A 13,516-nucleotide genomic window follows, 5' to 3' on the forward strand; every position below is an offset into this window, starting at 1 on the left:
GCCCTTAATGATGCTATCATTAGCCCTGGACCTGCAAACATTTCCTGTCAGAATATAGCTGCTTGATAATGAGGAAAATCAGAAACCAAGATTGAGTTCAGATCTTTTATTTGGAGACCACTCCAAAAATGCACTAACAGCGCCCAGAAGTATAATTTCATCAACTCCATCTAGACACTGGGATGATACAAAGAAAAGAAGAGGAAAAACCGGAGGAAATGAGAGAGGGGTGACACTGTTCAAAAGGAAATGTACTCATTACTTAATTTATGGAACCGGAACCCCTCTGTACATCACCTTTAAAGGAAAAAAAAGAAAGAAAAGGAAGGATGATTAGAGAGGGCTAAATAATTGGTAGTGATTCAGAGGCTTAAAGCATGAAATAATGAAGTAACAATGAACATCTTTGATAATCACTAACTTGAGGTTGGCTCATTGTAGTAGATTAAATCAAAGGCCTGCAAAAGATTTATCACATCCCATGCTATGAAAGTTGGGAATGTGGTCTCAACTGGAAGAATTTTCACAAGTATCACTAAATTAGGGATCTCCAGATGAGATCATCCTGGATTATCCAAATGCTAAATCCAGCAACACATCCTATGAGACACAGAAGAGGAGAAGCTACAGATGGAAAAAGCCATATATAAAAGGAGGCAAGGATTGGAGTGATGCAGCTATAGACTAGAGATCGCTCAGAACCTCCAGAGGCAGGAAAAGGAAAAGGAGGATTCTCCCACCGTCTTTGGAGAAGGCTCAATCCTGCTGAAAACTGAATGTGGGGTCTTAGCTTCTAGATTTGTCAGAGACAAATAAAATCCAATTGCTGTAAGCCAGCAAGTTTTTCATAATTTGCTACATCCCTAGAGAATGAACATAGGGGGCTGAGAAGGTGGCCCTGGGTTCGATTCCTCAGCACCACATAAGCAGAAAAAAAAAAAAGCCAGAAGTGGTGCTATGGCTCAAGTGGTAGTATGCTAGCCTTGAGCTGAAGAGCTGAGGGACAGCGCCCAGGCCCAGAGTTCAGGCCCACGACCGGACCCAGAAAAAAGAAAAGAAAAGAAAAGAAAAAACATGTTTTGGGCTGGGAAGGTGGCTCAGTGGTAGAGCACTTGCCTGCATGCATGAGGCCGTGGGTTCAATTTCTCAGCACCACATAAGCAAAAAGAAAAAAAGCCGGAAAGTGGTGCTGTGGCTCAAGTGAGTGCTAGCTTTGAGCTGAAGAGCTGAAGGACAACACCCAGGCCCAGAGTTCAGGCCCCACGACCAGACCAAAAAAAAAAAAAGAGAGAGAGAATGAACACAGGTGCATTCTACTAGAAAGCCAGTGTTATAGTCTTCCCACTTAGGATTTGTTTGGCATAGGCCAATTCCAGCAAGCTGGCTCCTCTGTCCAGGATGACCTCTGGGTCAGCAGAAATTTTCCCTGGGACACACTTTCTTGTCATCTTCCAAACAAGGAACAAAAGTTTGAGAACGGTACACAGCCTGACTCTCAATAGCTAGATGCTCTAATGTAACTTTAAATGGGACCAACAAAAAAATTAAAGACTAATTTAAATGTTGAGCACTTTCTGTGACATGGATACACAAATTTATGAATTTGGAGTGAAAATGTAACTGCACATGTAGAAATCATGTAGGGATTAAATAAATTGGCATTCATGTAGGGATTAAATAAATTGGCATTCAAATGAACATGTGAAGAATAACCAAACTCATTAACTAGACAAGGATTGAGTGATGTGCTAGTTCTCGGAGTCAATCGTGGGATGCAACGAACAGAGCAGTTGGAGTCTCCTGAGCTAGCACTATGTCTATCTCTACTCATCGAGAGTGACAGCTACAAACTTAACATGCCCCAGGAAGAATGACTAGGACTCAGGTGTTCATGTGATGAAAATAAAGCTCAGATGAAAGGCTTGATTCTCAGCTTGAAGAAAATCTTTGAAATGAATGTGAGATAACCTCTTTAGGCCCTCCAATACCCTCATAGGGACAAGATAGGCTCTGGAACCTAGTGGGGAAAAGCAGCAGAGACGGTGGACTTATAAAAGAAACTAACAAAAGTGGCCAGGGAGGGGCAGGAACACCAGGAGTGTGCTGTCCTGGGAGGCCTGGGGAAGAGACCCTGACGGGGCAGTGTCAGTGTGGTATGACACTCTACAGGGCAGTGTCAGTGTGGTATGACACTCTACGGACTGTCCGGACTGTCAGCCATCATGGAGACAAAACTGAGATAGAAAAAGGGGAGTGCATGAAACTCTCCACAGTTTCATTCTGGGTCTTGGTACTGGGAATATAGACTTCATTTTGGCTCATCTGAAATCTAACTTGGTTCCCTTAGTTTGTATTTAACTTGTCCCTGCTGCTGCTCACCTGGATTAAAAAAAGAGAGAAAGAGAAATTAAAGCTCCTGGCAGCCATTAGAATAAGAATAAAATAGAGATAAGGTCTTGTGTTTCTGATCTAGATAATGGTTCTTTATTTTGAATACTATTTTTCCTGTATTAATTTTTAAACATTAAAGTGTTCCTTGTTTTTCTGAAACAGTGAGGACATGAATCAAACTAACTTTTTATTATTTTTTATTGTGAAAATACTGTACAGAGGGGTTACAGTTACATGGGCAAGATAATGAGTACAGTTCTTATCAAGCATTGTAGCCTCCTCCTTTTTTCCCTTTCCCATCCCTTCCCATCCTTCCCCCTCTCCCCCTCCCCTCCCCCACCCAATCCTACCCCTCCCCCCTACCAAAGTTGTAAAGTTCGTTTTTCCACATAATGACTTGTACATCTCATTGTTGCAATGGATCCACCTGTATTCCTATTTAAATGATTTGTTTTTTCCCTTTCCCTCAAATACAGTGAAAGCAGGGGTTATACCATGGGGGAGAGAAATACAAAGCAACAAAGAAATAATCTTATAAATGTGCAAACTAACTTTTTTTAAAAAGTCTTATTTGGCAATAATAAAAGTAATTGGCAATCTAACTTGCGATGTTTTCTGACATTTCTTCCAGAAACTCTCCAAACCACATCTCTATATTACAATAGAGGAGAAATAGACTTTTTTTTAATTCCAAAGAAATAGGCTTAATTTATTTTTTGTTCTTTCCAAAGAGCATTTCTGCTAACAAATTAGTAAAGAGAAAACATGGGTTCTGGTCTCTTCAGATCCATATTGTTGGAAAAGCTTTCCAAACTCAGAATTTAAGGCATTGTATGTGTGTAAACATAGGTTTCCATGAATATTTCTGACAGCAGGACCATAAGAGAACTAAATTCTGTGTTGCTGTGTTAACCACCACACTATCAGCTGCTTCTGCCAAATAACTGCATTGCTTTCTTATCAACTCTGAATTCTGTAATAATACTGTTCACCACAAGAGGGTAGTATACATCCAGATAATTAGGTATGTTGACTAAATTCCCAGTTTAGTCAGTTGACCAAAATCACTATCAGATTAAATCCACCAGTCTTGCACGTCTCTTTGATCTAAGTGAGAGGATATATATTGCCAATTTTTTTAGTTTCTATTTTCAACAGTGATTTCATTTGGCTGGAGAGAACAGCCAAAATGCAAAAGGTTATCTGAATGTTATTAGTTGGTGTGTGTTCCCCCCATTTTTTTCGGGGCGGGGGTGGGGGGTGGGGGGTTGGGGAGGAGGTGGTACTGAGATTTGAACTCAGGCCCTTATACTTAGTAAGTAGATAATTTATTACTTTAATGGCACTCCCTTACCCCAATCCTTTTAGCTTTTGTTATTTTTTAAAGTTGGGTCTCCCCTGCTTTCACTATATTTGATGTCAGTATAAGTTGTGGAGGAGATGGGGGAAAACCAGTTGTTTAAGGATACAGGTGGACTTGTTGCAACAATGAGAAGTACAAGTTGTCATGTCCAAAAGGAGCTTTACAACGTCGGTGCAGGGGGGGGAGGGGGAGGAGGGAGAAGGAGAAGGATTGGGATTGGGGGGGAGGGGGGAGGCTGGGAAGGGATGTGAAGGGTAAACCAAAGGAGGAGGCTGCAATGCTTGGTAAGAAATGTACGCATTATCCTGCCCATGTAATTGTAACCCCTCTGTACAGTATGTTCACAAATAAAATTAAATTAAATTAAAAAAAATAAAGTTGGGTCTCCAATTTATAATTAGATAGTCTGGGACTTCAATCCTTGTTTATACTTTCCTCATATCTAGGATGAGGACCTCATCTAGGATGATGACCCACCAAGCTCAGTTTTTGTCAGTTGAGCTGTAAGTTTCGCAAATCTGTTGCTCATGTTGGTCTCCAACTACAATCCTTCAGTCTCCTAAGTAACTAGGTTTTGTGCATGAGCTACTACATTGGGCTGTGTGGTCCTGCTTTTGAAAAAAAAAGGCATAGAATAATTATGCATGTATAGATTACAGAATTCCCATGAGGAACAATAGGATGACTGTTATTTTCAGCAAGACACATCAATTGAACCCACTATGTCACATCTATTCTTGGATTGTTTCTTTTGACACAGTTTTGGTGTATCACCCAGGCTGGTTTCAGCTTCTCCCGTGCCAGGATTACAGGCATGTGCTACCAAGCCTAGAGATACTTATTCTTAAACAAAAACAGTACCTGGGTTTATCATTTGTGTAAACTGGAAATAATTCTAACAACCTTCCCAATGTATCTACTGAGGATTTGTGAAGTTCACGAGATAGGACTGTTGCTGGCTCTTTCTTGAATTAATATGATCCCCTTCCACATAGTGCTTCAGCACCTTCTTGTACAGCTCTACATCTGGGAATCATTTATAAATGAAGTCTTCATGATGACTTCTAAGAGCTATTTTCTAAAAGCGCTGTAGCATTAGTCACGGTGGTATGGCATTAGTCTTGTTGCGGTGTTACCACCTGATCTATGAATCCGTAGACGGCCTGATGAAAGAAGAAATGGTGGCCAAGTTTGTGCCGGACTTGTCGGCAGGTGCACAGAACTAAACTTACCAGCCCCTTGGGTTCCCATCCACCGCATCTATATGCCAAGAAGACCTCTTCCATCAGCCCTGGCCCCTCCCCAGAGGCTCACCTACAACACTGGGAGGTGGAACAGCTGGAAATGATCACTTCCCTTCCTCGGGATCCATGGGAGCACTGCCACTATTTGTGGGCAGGCAGATCACTTGGATCTCTCTGAGACTGTCCTATTGTGATGCTGAAGCTGTGGACAGCTCACATCTGTGGACTCTGATGTCTGTTTTTCCTTTTCTCCCATTCTGGCTCTTCTGAAACGGCAGCTCCAAATAAGGAGTTAGCACACAAGCTTGGCTTCGAGCTCTGTTTCCTAGGGAATGTGAGGTTAAACTGTGGATTTGTTGTTGTTTTGGCAGTACGGGGGTTTGAACTCTGACCTTCTCTCTTGTGAAGCAAGCATTCTGCCTCTTGAGCCACACCTCTAGCTTTTTTTTTTTTTTTTGCTTTAGTTATTTTTCTATTAAGGCTTAACTTTCTGCTTTGGGTCAGACCAGACTGAGAGTTTCTTTCTATTGATGGCCCTTGTATAGCAGGCATGCACCAAAAATTATGTTTTTTATTTGTTGAGACGGAGTCTTGAGATGTTTTTGTCTTAGCTGGTCTCAAAATGCAAAACCTCTATTTCTGCCTCCACAGGGATTACAGATGTGAGCCACTGAATCTGAAAAAAAATCAGCACGTTTTAATATTAAATAATCTGTGGCCTTCAAGAAGGTATGCTACACCAGTCCTTTTCTGGTTTAAGTCACTCCCAGTGACCTAAACCATTTGAGCTTGAAGGCGGGAAAGGAATGTAGGGGTTAATCTGAGGATTTGTTGCAATTTAGATATTTACCACAAGGGGGAGAACTAATAACATCCTCTTATGAATGGGACAGGCTGCTGGGAGCTGAGAATCTTGGCCTCCAGTCCTGTTATTTTTCTTGATGAAGCTGTGGAAGTAGAGGCAGAATCCCCCAAAGAGCAGAAATGATGCGTGTGGAGACAGTGAACAGACTGTAAAAGTGTTCCTTGGCAAATGTTTTTACTGTGCTTTCAAAGAAGCCTTGTTTTCCTCAACTAGCTAACACGTATATTACTGAGGTAAAACTCACATGATAAAAGCGTAATCATTTTAAAGTAAACAAGTCAGTGACATTTAGTACACTCAGAATGTTATGAAACTCCTCTCTCTGGTTCTCAGCCATTTCCATTATTCCAAACTAAAACCTCTAACCCATTAAGCCGTTTCTCCCTCTCTCCCCCTCCCTTCCTCCTCCCACAACCAGCCTGTCTGCATTTTGTCCCAATAGGATTTATCCATCCTGGATATTTTGTGTACGTGGGACTATAACTCTTCACTATACTAGGTAACCTTTTCTGTCTTCATCCTTTCTCTGATTTTATTGTGTGTGTGTGTGGAACTTCCTCCACAGGACCAGGGGGTTAAAGGGTTAGTTCCCAGTGTCATCCTCACGGAGGTACTGAAAACTTCAAACAGTGGGGAGGTCTTTGGGTTGTTGGGGTGTGCTCCTGGCAAAATGTTGTTGTTTGTTTTTGTTTTTCATTCACCAAGGTTTTTATTGGTCTTGTATAGGGAAGCATGTGACAATATTTTGTTTAGAAATGGTAGAAGACCTCCTTATTCTGGGAGAGCACTAAACAGTAAACAGCTTACAATCTGCATAAACTGTAGTCTACCCCCAGGGTCCCACACAGTTTATGGTGGAGTTAGCCCACACTCAGGCTAGAACTGACTGACCTTTCCAGGAAACTCTGTGTTCAGAGTATATTGGGAGAAGGCATTCCCTCTGGGGTCTTACAGCTTGGATTTTCGGGCTCTCACACAGATAGCTAGTTTCAATGGCTGCTCTGACACAAGTCCAGTCATGTGATTTTGGACAAGAAGGCTGGAATTCTGGGAATTTAATGATGACCTACTATTGGATATCTTCAGCTCCAATCTCATCCCCAAACTCCAACCCAGGTCATAAGTTGGAAATGCATATGCTTTGTAAAACTAGAAGGCCTAGAAAACATATATGGTGATGATTTATTGGGAGCAAGACAAGCAGGTTGTATGTATCCATATCTGTGTGTGCAAATACAGGTGTGTGTGTGAGAGACCTATGTGTGTAGGGAGCTATTATAGACATAAACTCCAACTGAGCTGGGTGCCAGTGGCTTACACCTGTAATCCTAGCTACTCTGGAGGCTGAGATCTGAGGATCATGGTTCAAAGCCAGCCCAGGCAGAAAAGTCTGTGAGACTCTTATCTACAATAAACCACCAGAAACCGGGAACAATGGTGCTGTGGCTCAAGTGGTAAAGCGCTCACCTTGAGCTGAAGAGTGCGGGGACAGCACCCAGGCCCAGAGTTCAAGCCCCACGACTGACAATAAATAAATAAAAAATAAACTCCAGTGCTATTTTGATTTGCATTTTATGGCTAGGGAGGTTGAGCATTTCTTCATGTGTCTATTGGCCATCCTTCTTTCCTCTTCAGAGAAGTTTCTCTTTAAGTCTTTCGCCCACTTATTTATTGGGCAGTTGTTTCTTTGAGGATTTGTTGTTGGGGGATTTAATTTTTTGAGTTCCAGGTATATTTTAGATATGAGACCCTTGTCCATTGTATGGCTAGTGAGCTGCTGACTCCAGCTTTCCACTGTATATACTCTCCACCTGTTGACTGAGAAAACCTCAACTGCCTCAAAACAAAACAAACCAGATGGCCAGCGTTAATGGAGGGGGGATGGAAAGTAGGCCATCCAAAGGTGTCTTAAATTGCTCCCAGGGTCCAGAGTGAGCTCCTAGCTCTATTAACTAGTAGTTGTAGCTCACTGTACCTGAGTTGTGCACACATCAATTATGTACCAGGCATCAGTGCTAGTTCTGTAGTGAGCTTCCCTGAGAAACCTGTCCTCTGTGTTGGCACAGCCAGTTCCTGAAGGAGTGAAGCATGTTCCATGTGATTCCACTGGGACTCTTGGAGACTCAAGGCTGGTTGTCTCTGGTCTCCCTATGCCGGTCCCCTCCCACTCCCTCTGCTGATTCTGTCTCTTACTGTCACAGATCAGAGCCTTGAGAAATACCATATACTGAATACTGACACCGTAGCAGGCTACGGAGCCCAGAGTGGGTAGAAAAACCCTTACCTAGAGGATAATAACAGTACTTAGCTCATAGGATCCAAGTAAGAATTACACAAGGGAAATACACGGTAGCTCGACTTATGTTAGCTAGGTGCAAATGCATTATCAGTGCCTGCCTACCTTTTAAACTGTGGTAAAAATCGAGATAATATATTTAAAAGCCTTCTGTAAAGACAAAAAAGCCACACCAATAAAAAGGATGTTCTCACTTTTAAATGGCAAGTCTTTTTTATTGCATGTCATTGCTCATAAATAATTATTTGCTTATAGAATACATATGCAAGATAAATTCAACACACATCTAGAGTACCAACTTGACACAAGGAACATTTTTTTCCCCTGTGGGTGAGAGCTCTTCCACACGAGATAAAATCTTAGTGAGATTACTATTAGCATCAGTAAGTCAGTGCAAGGCATCACTTCTGAATGAGATGTGAGGAAGGAGTAAAATATTCTAAAAGGCAGAATCAATTTAGGGAGAGATTAAAATCCAACAAGGAAATTAATTATGGTGAGGATCAAAATTGTATTTCATCTTTGAAAAACATTTTTTACCCGAGAGTTAAAATATGAGACAACATTGTTCTAATAACTATTAGCAGCTCAAAATGCTTCAAAGCAACTGAATCCTTCACTGCTGTAGCACACCAGAGAACCCCTGCCTGCCAAGGCCTTGCTGCACTGTTCAGAAACAGCAGCAGACTCCCTGGAGAGGGCTATACATGATCACATATGGGTGGCAGAGAAAGACATGACATCTGAGATCCAAGAATGCACCAGGCCCTGACGAATGACGGTCTGTTCTTCTTACTTTTCTAGTATGACCTGCTCCACCAGCTTAAACTTTTCCAGCTTGTCGAGGAGTGCCAGTACTTGAGATACAACCACATGAGCCTCCCATTTTGATGTTTGTTGGTGTTCCAGGCATCCCCACAATGCTTATCATGCTTAAATCTGTCGGTTAAGCCAGCTGCCATCTCTAGGTCAGTGGCCGCTGAGTCCATGGAAGCCCCACATCAATAAGTTCTTTTCCAGCTGCAGCAGTACACTGTGGAGGAGAATTGGACTGCAGTAGATGGTCTGTCTTTCCACAAGAGCCTCTCCTATCTCCTTCAGCATGAGCTGGGCTTTCCTATGCCATTCCTGCTCCTCTTCCAGACAGCTCAGATACACACTTCTTAGAGGCTTCAACTGACTTTTTTCTTGCATTACTTTTGCCCATTTTCTTGCATTACTTTTGCCCATTCCTGTTCTAGAAGCTTCCTTTCTTCCACCAATTTGTGCTCCTGAGAGATGAGGGCTTCTGGATAACCAGTTGTCCTGTGTTGCTACTTTTCAAGTTCCAAAGACAGTTGAGCACCAGCTCAGGGTTCTGAGATTACAGCATGGTACCCACTCAGCCTTGGGAGGGGTTCCACATCCAGGTAGAGGACAAGGAACAGATGCAAATAACCTTTTCAGGTTACTTGTTTAATTCCATTTCTATGAAATATCCATAGACAAATCCACCCAGACACAATGCAGACCCGTTGGTGGTCAGGGTAGGAGAGTGTGGAAAATGAGGAGAAGCTGCCAGTTTAGTTTGGAATGGTGGACAGAGATGGGACCCAAAAGAGTAGTTTTCTAATATTATGAGTGAAAAAGGGGAGGAAACTTCAGTTTTCCCTTCATTTTTAGAGTGATTTTTATTATTATTATAACAGAGGATTATTTTTTCTCATATTTTTTCATGCCGATTGAAATGGTCATATGAGGAATTTTCTGTGTTCTATAATGTGATATGTTACATTGCTTCTCTCATGCCACATTACCCTTGCATTCCTGGACATATATTATTTTAATATACATATATATATAGTGTTGTGGGAATGTAGATGAAATATAAATATAACCAGTTCCCCAGGTTAGGAAAAATGGAGAAAGAAAGTCCATGGAAGGGGAAGAAGAGCAACAGAGACCAATCAGCTACAGGCACAGACAAGAAATGGCCTTAGATGACAAGGTGATCAGAGAGTGGAATCTTCAGAGTCCTTGTCTAATCCAAGATAGATGGGCTTATAACCAAGTTCCAATGATCCAGCTTCACATTTCTTTTCCTTAAAGTAGTTTGGTTATTTGGGGGTTTGATTATTGTTATTATTATTATTTTATCCTGCTCAAACCACAAACCTTTCCTAAGTAGTTACATAGTTTGGGTACCATAATTGTAAATGGTTGCATAGAAGTCTATGTTTAGTTAACTGCAATAGCTATTAGTTTTTTATTATTATTTTTAGATTGCTATGATGAACACAATTGTGACTATTAAGGAGACTTTTTCTAGCTCTAAAAGTTATGTGGCATTATGATTCTGTAATAATCATAAACTCTCCTTAATTGGAGAAATTCAAAGGCCCTTATCCCAGATGCCTAGAAACCGTCTTTCTTGGACAACTTCATTAAGTCTATTGGAATTCTCATATTTCAAAGGAATTTGCTCTTTCACTGTCTTTGGTAAAGATGGACAAAGTGAAGCACTCATTACAAGTAGAAAGTTGTCCCCACCTGACACACAGACACACAACACGCAAACATGCGTTCCTATTTATCACACTCAGAATGCACTGGGTCTTCTGAACACAGTGGGCAGACAAGGTGGGAGTCCACTGGTAGCTTTTGTGGGCTCCCCCCACTTTGGGCTCACCTCCAGCCATTCTCAGATCTTCAGATTGGCCACTTCCTGCCTCTACTGCTGGGCTCTTCAGGAATGTGTAATTTTGTGAACTGAAAACTCTAAATGAGTCAAGATCTCTTCTCTTTTTAGTCAGCACATATGAACTGGATTTCTCAAGTCATCTTCATTAGAAGATAATGAGGAAAACAAAAGCAAAGACTTGCTTAGGACCAGTGCCTGGGTGTCTTGGACTCACATCACCACCAAGGTGGACAGTCCCTTGCTCCTTACTTTACTTCTGCCCTATTTTGATGTCTTAGCACCAGGTGTAACTGTAGCACATATCCTGTTCTAGTTGAACCCCTAAAGAAAGAGAACTTAAAGTTAACACCTATGGTGAACTTTGAGCTAACCTCTATAGTTCAAGTTCATACCTATGGTAAAGTTAGTCTTGGTGGGGTCCATTTTCTTGCTTGATTTCGTTCATCCCTGGCAGACATTCTTTGGGCAGATAACAAGACTACAATGGTCAAAGGTTAGTCTTTATACTAGACAGCACTGGGTTTAAGTACTGACTCTGACACTTAGTCCTTGTGTGGCCGTGGTAAGCTTTGTGAGCCTAAAAAAAATCACAGAGCTGCTAATATTGATGATGGTGATAATATATAGATATGTGTGGCTCAGGTCTTGGCATATCAACAGTATTAATTTGTCTCTTCTAGTTTATTTTTGAGTGCTCAGAGCATCAAGCTTGCGAGGCAGGTGCTGTACCACTTGAGCCAGGTCCCCTACCCTAACTTATCCTTCCAATTTTCAAGCTTTTGTCTTCTATCTGATTTGACCAGTACATTTTTTTTTTTCTGTTCTTAGAGTGGACAGATGGAGTGCAGAGCAGATGCTCAGCATGGTAACCACACGCATTTTCCTAGATTTCTGTGTTGGTTATGTATCTCCTAGGTATGGAATCCTCAAATCAAATCAGTACCATTTTACCAAAAAGAGAGGAATGTAGACAGAAGAATAGCAGTAACTCTTTTCTATCAAGCTTAAATATTTATTGATTCTGTTTTGTACCAGATGGAAGGGGCTTTTAATTCTGTAAGGTACAAAATGGAAAACTATGTTTCTGTTTCTTTAAGCTTTGGTGCATTGATACATCTCCTTTAATGAATCTGAATGCTCAGAATAAGTCTCCTCAAAAAAAAATTCTGAGCTGAGGTTTTAAACTCAGGGCCTCATGCTTGCTAGGCAGGTCCTCTATTTTTGGAGTCATATTGTCAGCTCTGCTTTTTGCTGGTTACTTTGGAGATAGAGTCTAGCAAAGCTTTCTATAAGAACTGGCTTCAAAATCTGATCCACTGAATCTCAGGCTCCAGAGTAGCCATAATTACAGAAGTGAGCTAGTGCTGTCTGGCAAAGTTCAAATTTTATTTTTAAAACAATTATGTTAGGCCTGAGTCTATGATATGGTTTCTCCATTCTATATTTGTTTAAACTTGCCTTTGTACATTTTAGTGATAACTGATGATTCATGTAGGCTTTTGAACATGGTTTGGCCCAGGTTAGTAATATTGTAATCATGGTTCTTTTTCTCTTGCCTTTTGTCTACGATTTCATCACAACAATTACTAGTACAAAGCCACACAGTTTCATTCTGTCAAATATGTCTTCACTCACTCCTTCCCTTGTATTCCTAGCACCATTGATTGTGCCAGCCTGAATGCTCCAATTCACAACCCCCTCAGTTTATCCTGCACATCACAAGCTGAGGAGAATCACATCTGCAGATAGGAAGCGAGCTTGGAGGTCAGATTCTAGGAATTGAGAAATTGTGGAGAAAAGAGGAAGGCAGAGAAATTATGGAAAATTTGAGGGAAAGCCATGGGAAATGTCTTACCCAGTTGAAAGGGAAACTTGTTAAGTTTTTAAATAGATCACATTTCAGCATTTTCCTAGCTTCCAGAATTTTTAAGAAAGCTAAAGCTGAGTGGTTGTACATCATACTCACATATATACATATATTGTATATATGTATATATATGTGTGTGTACATGTATAAATATATGTAACTCATACAAATCCATATATAATATATAACATTAATTTTAATTGTATCTACCTATTTATTTATTTATTGCCAAAAATTTCTTTAATTTAGATCTGGTGTTTTAGTATCATATTTTTTATTTGGGGCAAATCAAACAATCACAGAATACTCCTTAACATTTTAAATGAAAATATAGTGCTAACATTTTACCACTGATGAAAATTTATCATTATGATGAAATAGCTTGAAGTATCATCATTGATTTCTGTTTCATATGAAGAAATTATTTTATATATTTGTAAGACAGAGCACTGATAACAGTAATCATGGAATAGCATCGATAGTAGTCTGGCAAAGTTCATAACCAACAATAAAACCACAGAATTATCACCAATTTTCAAATTTGGGCACTAGTGCCTCATACCTACAATCCTAGCTGCTCAGGAGGCTGAGATCTGAGGATCGGGGTTCCAATTCAGCCCAGGCTAGCATGTTTGTTAGGATATGCTCTCCAATTAACCACCCTAAATAAGTGAAGGTGTGACTTAAGGGGTAGAGCATTAGCTGTCAGGGTCAGTGCAGAGCCCCTGATTATGAACCGCAGTACCAACACACACACACACACACACACACACACACACACACACACCACATACATATTATGTCATCCAT

At 40.8% G+C, this 13,516-nt stretch overlaps 1 pseudogene; it reads right to left on the bottom strand.

The window, feature by feature from the left end:
* Positions 1–8,951: 8,951 nt before the first annotated feature.
* On the bottom strand, positions 8,952–9,963 carry LOC105994774 (annotated as a pseudogene).
* Between the last annotated feature and the right edge of the window lie 3,553 nt (positions 9,964–13,516).

This window comes from Dipodomys ordii, unplaced genomic scaffold (genome assembly GCF_000151885.1).
Source record: "Dipodomys ordii isolate 6190 unplaced genomic scaffold, Dord_2.0 Scaffold109, whole genome shotgun sequence".
Taxonomy (NCBI): domain Eukaryota; kingdom Metazoa; phylum Chordata; class Mammalia; order Rodentia; family Heteromyidae; genus Dipodomys; species Dipodomys ordii.